We start from the raw sequence: 7,249 nt of genomic DNA, 5'->3' as shown, positions 1-7,249 counted from the left end.
TCCTCCTGCCGTCTTCTGTTCCTTCTGTGGTCGCAGCAGAACATGTGACCTTTACTGTTCCTCCGCACATGTGTGAACATCCACGTCCGACAACACAACCTCAGATTCATCAGAAGAACATAAACTGAACTCTCCTCCAACTTTCATTAGAGAGCGAGTGAAAAATAAATAATTAGACACGTGTGACGAGGGAGACGAGGGAGACGAAGGCCTGGAGGTCGTTTCATGGTCACAGTCTGAGGCCTGTGATCGAGGGAAGTTTCTCTCTGAGCTTTGGACGTGGAGTCCATGTTGTCAACCATCCTCCTCCTCCTCCTCCTTCTTCTTCTTCTTCGATCTGTACATGTGACACTGAGACAGTAGAGTTGGTTAACATTAGTTTTTTTTCCGATACCGCTGCAAAAACAGAAAACGACGGTTAACAACAACAACATCTTTTCTGTTGTGGAAGTTGAAGTTTGAAACATTAACTGTGAACAGTTCAAAACAAACTTAAATATACAATTGTTAGTAAATCCCCAACTCTTAACAAATTTCCATTAAATGTAATACCAGAAGTGAGGAAGCCTCCTGCACTTGTACAACTTCTGAATAATAAACCAACAACAACAATAATTTAACTCAAAAGAGTTTAAGTTTTGAACACGGTGCTCACACCACCGGCCGATGTGCTCGTCACGTGAACACGTCAAACACGGAGCGTCGCTCTGCTGTCAAACGTTTCTCTGTCGCCCGATGCTTCGTTAGGTTTATCGTGTTTCTCCCTTTACACTGAATCCTTTTCAAACGTTTGCAGACACAATGCAGACACACTTCCACCGTTTAGCTTTGGGTATTTTGTTGTTGTGTCGACTGGAGTTTGTTGTGCTGCTAGTTAACTGAATGTTAACATCACAGAACCAGAGCCATGTGCAGAGTGCGTTACCATCTGACATTTTACTAGGAGGCTGCAGGAAAAGTTCCAGAAAATGTCCAGAGACACTGACTCAGACATTTGTTCTCATATACAGAACCTCCAGAACATGTCAGGAACACGTGAGGAACATGTCAGGAACACGTGAGGAACATGTCATCTGTGCAGCTCTGAAAACAGTTTGAATAAACTGGAGCAGAGTAGAAATAGATGGGACGTGGTGTTGAATCTAGTTTTGTTCCTTCTCCTCCTCACATGTTCAGATTCACTATCAAGGTCTCTCTCTTCCTCTCTGTGCTGTTCGGTCTAAATCGACCTTCGTCCTTGATCGTCGTGTTCTTGGCCCTTGAAGAAGAATGGATTCATTGATTCTTTTTCATTCTGCTCCACTTGCTCTCTGTTGCATCATGGGCCCAGTTCTTTACGACTCCTCAGGTGGAGAGAGAAGTTGTTTTCCTCCTTTTTCTCTTTTAAAAATCGTTTCTGCTCTGGTTGCAGTTTGTTTGCAGGCGTCTTTTTATTCATTCCTCAAGCAGATCGTCATCGATTAGTGTGTTAGCTGCTTCTTAAGTGAATTTATGTCTCAAAACATGTTTTTAAAACTAGTTTTATTCAGTTTCTGGAGTAAAGTCGTCGTGTTTCTTGTGTTTAAGAGCTCAGGTGCCTGACTTGAACGATTTCCGATGTCGGTAGTAAAGTATCAGAGGCAGCATCTGTAACCATGGATACGCCTGCTTCTTACACATTCAGAGAGTAAAGCTCATTAAAGCTTTCTTTTATTTATATATATATATATTTATATATGACATGTGAGCAGTGCTGAGGTGTAACTCACTCAAACGAGCTTCTCTGCAGAGGGACTGAGTGGAATTCATTTAAACATTAAAAGCTGCCTCTGTGTGGATCTGTTTAGAGGAAAACAGCCGTCTGATTGGTGGACGTTGCCCGTGTCAGCTCATGGTCATTGGTTCAGAGACGGTGTCCAGATTCCACGCTGGTCTCAGACGCTCTAAAGCACAGATATGTTCAGTTTCACAAAAATGATTTGTGTTTCTTTATTTTCCAGCTGTGAGCAGCTGCTTCCTTTGTGTGTCGCTCTGTGGGACGTCAGCCAGCGTGTTCACACAGGAAACCAGGTCAATGCAGGATGAGTGAACATGAACTGACGTGGTTACGTAGTAACGTGGTTTATGTGAAGTTTATCTGCAGGTCATCGTCTCTCTGAGAATTATTCAGGATCTGTGACAGGCGTCAGGAAACTGAACGCTGACATATCGTTTGTGTTTGTGACGTTAAATCTGCTGTAACTTGGACAGTTTGCAGTGAAAAGTCGTTTCAAGACGACGCCTGAGCTCATTTTCTTTCCGACATTTTTCAGTAATGTTTGTCTGAACCTCAAACCTGTCGTTCATTTACTCTTATCACTGTAATTGGTCGTTTGAGAAGCTGCTGGTCGCTTCCTGCTGGACGAGGGGTAAACGTTACAGGAAGTGATGTCACATTCAGCCGCGCAGACGTAGGATGAGCTCGTTTCTCATGGTCGCTAGTGAGCAGGTGAACTTTCTCTGCGACTGAAACCAAACTCTAATCCCAGGACGTCTCATTACTGGCTCCTGCAGCGCTGATTAAACCAGCAGCAGGTTCAGGGATTTGTTTCTGGACTAACTCCTGGTTCTACAGAGCGGAGGCTAGTAAATTACCCAGGATCCCTCCAGGCGCGCGCGCGCGCGCGCGCGCACACACACACACACACACACAAATCTTTCTCTCGCTTCAGACTCTTCTTCTTCTCATTTCAAAACTGAAGGAAAATAACCTCAACAGTTTTTTTACAACACAATAAAGTTCCTCAAACACATCATCTACTTTATTTACTTCAGTCAGTTAAAGTAACAATACTGCCACATATTAATACTCCATTACATTACCGGACCATAGAAATATGACATTTTACAGTAAAAATACTCGATTACAAGGAAAAATCCTGAATTTAAATGTGGTACAAACATTTGTTTGCTGTTGGATACTTACTTAAGTATTATTGTGAAAAGCAGCTGGTGTCCACAGAGAGATGCTGTGGAATAGACAGTTTCAGGACAGAAGGATAATCTGTCTGAATGTGGGATTTGGGGACATGACGACTTTCTCTTCTCTGATTGGTCACATGTCGTCCAGGCCTCGTTCACACCTGCTGTTTCCATGTGGGTTGGTGACCCGGTCCCAAGTGGACAGTTCTGAGTTCAGTTCTCCTGAGACTTGTTATTACAAAGTGTGAAAAGCTTTGAGAGCTGAGGAGAGTTTCTGCCGTTGTTAGATGCAACTTTTGAAAGATGTTTTCCTGCTGAAGGTTTTGTCTCATGGTCACAGATCATGTGTTTAACATCCAGCATCCGACTCTGCTCATGATTCACAAGAAGCTTCTTCGACAGTCGAGTCCTTCTAGATCAATAATGATTCACAAGGAATCAACTTCTTTTTGAGTCTTTTTAAAATATAAAAATACAAAATATTTCCTGATCGCAGCGTCTCTCAGTTTGTGTTTGTTGCTCATTACAACTTACTCACTTTCTCTCCAAGGTCGAGACTGAACTTTCAAACTCAACTTGAAGCTAAAGAGGAGGAGGAGGAGTTTAAAGTTCTCTGACTGGACACGTGACTGAGGCAGCGTCACATGACGTAGACCCTGCTGTGTATCATCAGCTCATGAACCTGCTCAGTCTGAGCTCTCTCTCACGGCAGCAGCGACTCATCCTCTTGTAGTTTTTTTGTTTGCAGACTTTTTAATCATCACTGGAGGCGCGCTCGGCTTTAATTAAGAGCAACGTGGCAGGAAACCCTGCGATGACTCTTCCTGAGGGGGGGCAGCGCTGCTCAGCGTCACGCTGCTGCTCCGTTTGCTCACGACGAACACGACCCGCGTCTTTACATCCCGTTTAAAAACCTCACAGGAGGAAGAATGTTTGAAAACTTTATTTACAAAGGTCGTAAAGACGTTTTCTTACGTCTCGTTAAATCTTCAGTTTGTCAGGAAACATCTCATCTGATAAATATAAATGTTTGTAAAGTTGTTTCTGTCATTTCAGGTTGTTGTTGTTGTTATCTCACTGATGTTTATTAAGTGTTTCTGATCAGTTTGGTTTGAATTAGTTATGTGATGATACAAAAACAGCTGGGACGTCATGATTGACAGCTGAGACTGACTCAGGATTGGTCAGGTGCCTGTGTGGGCGGGACCTTGATACCACGGCTCCACCCCACAACCACTACTGCTCAGACTTCAAATGACGACAACAACACAAGATGGCGGCGCCTGTATCCGAGGTACTTTGGCGTCATATGTGGAGCAGGTGGAAGTCGTCAGTCTTTATTTACAGTCTGATTCAAACACTATAATGAGATTGACAGAATCGTTAACGTACCATCAGGCCGTCGGACCGTCACCGAGCGCCGGACACGTCACTGAGTGTTCGGTTGTCGGTGAACAGGTTGCCGAGCCCCTCCCTCCGCGGCGTCGGCCTGGTTCTGTGTCTTCCTGCAGCCGTCGTGTGACAGCTCCTTATTACCCAACAGCAAACAGTGATTTCCAGAGACCGAGAGGAAAGTGCTGAGGTGGCTCGGCCGCCGCCGCAGCAGCAGAGAGGCTGCGATGAATTAACCCGTGTTGACTGCTGCGCTGCTGCTTCCCTCTAAACACTCTGTCATCTTTCTGCTCACAGCAACAGTTTGGAGAGAAACGGGACCAACACTAAATCTTCTGTTTTTAAATCTGAGGAAGGTCATAATTCACGCGCTGTACAGACGGATGAATACAACATAACTCACAGTGTCAGTCGCTCACCAACACATTTGCATGTGATGTATCATTTCCCAGAGAATTAACCTCAACCAGGCTTCACACGGCAAATCCTTTAAAATACTACATTTATCTTTATTACAAGTGAAATCTAATTTAATACTTGACATTTAAATATTTCAGCTCATGTTCTTTTATTCTTTTACTGGACAAACACCGAAGACTTTCTACATTCATGTAAAACAAAGACAGGACCGTTCTGTTTTGACCTTTGACCTGTGATGTTAACTACTAATGATAATTTTTATTATCAGTTTGAATCTGCAGATGATTTTCTAGTTTCAGATTCAAATGAACAATGAAACATCAGCAGATAATTAATATGAAATACAAATAACTTTAACCACAACCTGTAGCACCGTGTATTTTATAACTATCTCAAAATTATCAACATATTAAATAATATAATGACTTAAAACTATTATGAATTTATGTTTTAATGGGACAATTTGACTTTCCAGCGAAATATATATATATATATTTTGTAAAATATCTTAACTTTTTTCTTTTAATAATGCGAGTTTAAACAAGCATTACATCATCTGAGGTGTTTTGATGTTCGTCAGGACCACACGTGTCTCCTCCCAGGTGTCGAGACACCAGCAGCAGACTCACACTGATGCTGTGGCCTCGTGTTACACTTTCTTCTTCTCTCGTCTCCAGAGAGTTTCGTCTTCGTCAGGTGGAAACATCCTCACCTTCATCATTTCTCCCTTCAGGAGGTTCAGCGGCCGGATTATCTTCCTCAAAGAGCCGTGAAATCGTGTAATAATTCAGGAGCTGCACGGAGCCTGTTCCTCTTTCTGAAGACGAGTGTTTGTGTCCACAAAGTGATGCTGGGGCTCAGTAATGTGCAGGTGTTGTTTACGGGCGTCGTCTTCTGCCCTTTGTGCTGCTGCTATTTTCAGCAAGAGTCCGTGACATCGCTCAATTTCACACAGACCTGAAGTTAATTGTTGCAGCTTCATGGACGTCAGAGTGTTTTCACTGTCAGCGGGGACACACACACACACACACACACACACACACACACACACACACACACACACACTCTGCTGTAGAGGGAGGGAAGTTACTCGATTCTATTGCTGAAGGAGCCTTCGAAACGGGATTAGTTCTGTCAATGTAACGCAATTACGACCTTTTGGACTCTGGCTCCGCCCATCAGACAAACATCATGTTTTTAGCTTAGCAACATTAAGGCTAACGTGTCCATTTTACTAAAGAGTCCACAGTGAATTAAACTGTGTGTGTGTGTGTGTGTGTGTGTGTGTGTGTGTGTGTGTGTGTGTGTGTGTGTGTGTGTGTGTGTGTGTGTGTGTAGTCTGCCGGGGTCGTCGTCATTCATATGGTTCATATTCAGTCGTTTTCTTCGTCTGCTGACAGATGAATAATTTCTGTCTGTGAGTGAATTCCTTGACACAAAGTGCCCGGTGCACGTGCACGCTCTCATGCAGCAGAATTCAGCTCAGGTTAGAGACATTACCTACCTGTCAATCAATGGACAACAGTCTATACAGGAAACTGGTGTTTTACCTTTAAGATTAAACATGAAATCCTAATCCTGGCTGTGATTTTATTTTGGTATAATTTTGGTCCAGTTTAGTTTCTTTAAAAAGGAGAATCAAACCTGTTTTGAATCTTTAGTTTTAGTGTTTTACTGAGGCAGAGCCGTGAAGAGACTCGATCAGAGACTCGGCCGGTGACTCGTTCAGTGACTTGATGAACTCACCTGCTGTAAGTAAAAGGGCAGTTCGGTCTTTTTTCTCTCAGATCAGAATCAGCTACTTGTTGAATCAGGTTTCCTGTAAAGGTCACGTCATCAGCAGCAGCGGCCGTATTGACTTTTCTTCTCTCTGCCCTCAATGAGGTTTTCCAGCTCGTCTCTGTGCAGATAACCGAGCGGCGTGCCGAGGCTCGGTCAGCAGCCGACTGCGCCGCTGTGCACAGTCAGCAGCCCGACTCGCCAAAAGAGCCACTTCATCATCAAATGCTGAGCCGCAGCATCTCTGCCGCTCTGGGCCACGTCGCTCTGACAGTTACCATGACAGCAGCGACGAGAAGAGACATCCCTGGAAGTCACACCCCGACTTTTTAGATATACAAAATGATCCCCTGAAAATGTTATTTATAAGTTAAGAAATGAACATATGGATTTACATCATCTTTACCACACAGAATAAAACAGGACTTTAGCAAAAGTATTAATTAATGAACAAAAACTCTTCTTGTCTAGGAAAATATGAAGTAATTTAACTTAACTAAATAGAAGATAATAAGAAGATAATAATCAGGCTTCCAATAAAGAAAAGCAAATGAAGAAAGTTGTTTCCTGAGCAGGACAGGAAGTGAGGTCGTTGGGGTTGTAGCGTCCCCGGAGCAGCAGTTTGATCAGATAAACAGAATCCTGTCCGGGACACAGAGGGCGGGGGGGCGTCTGACCCGCCTCACCTCCATCTGTCTGACAGTCATCGAGCTCCATC

The 7,249-nt window shown here is 43.6% G+C and overlaps 1 protein-coding gene across 5 annotated transcripts in view; it reads left to right on the top strand.

Moving 5' to 3' along the window:
• phf21b (PHD finger protein 21B) overlaps nucleotides 1–7,249 on the top strand; it is a 53,238-nt gene that overhangs the window by 2,166 nt on the left and 43,823 nt on the right. The window lies entirely within an intron of this gene.

This window comes from Hippoglossus hippoglossus, chromosome 23 (assembly GCF_009819705.1).
Source record: "Hippoglossus hippoglossus isolate fHipHip1 chromosome 23, fHipHip1.pri, whole genome shotgun sequence".
Lineage (NCBI taxonomy): Eukaryota > Metazoa > Chordata > Actinopteri > Pleuronectiformes > Pleuronectidae > Hippoglossus > Hippoglossus hippoglossus.
The sequence above is the reverse complement of the archived record's forward strand: the minus strand, read 5'-3'. Positions and strand labels throughout refer to the sequence as shown.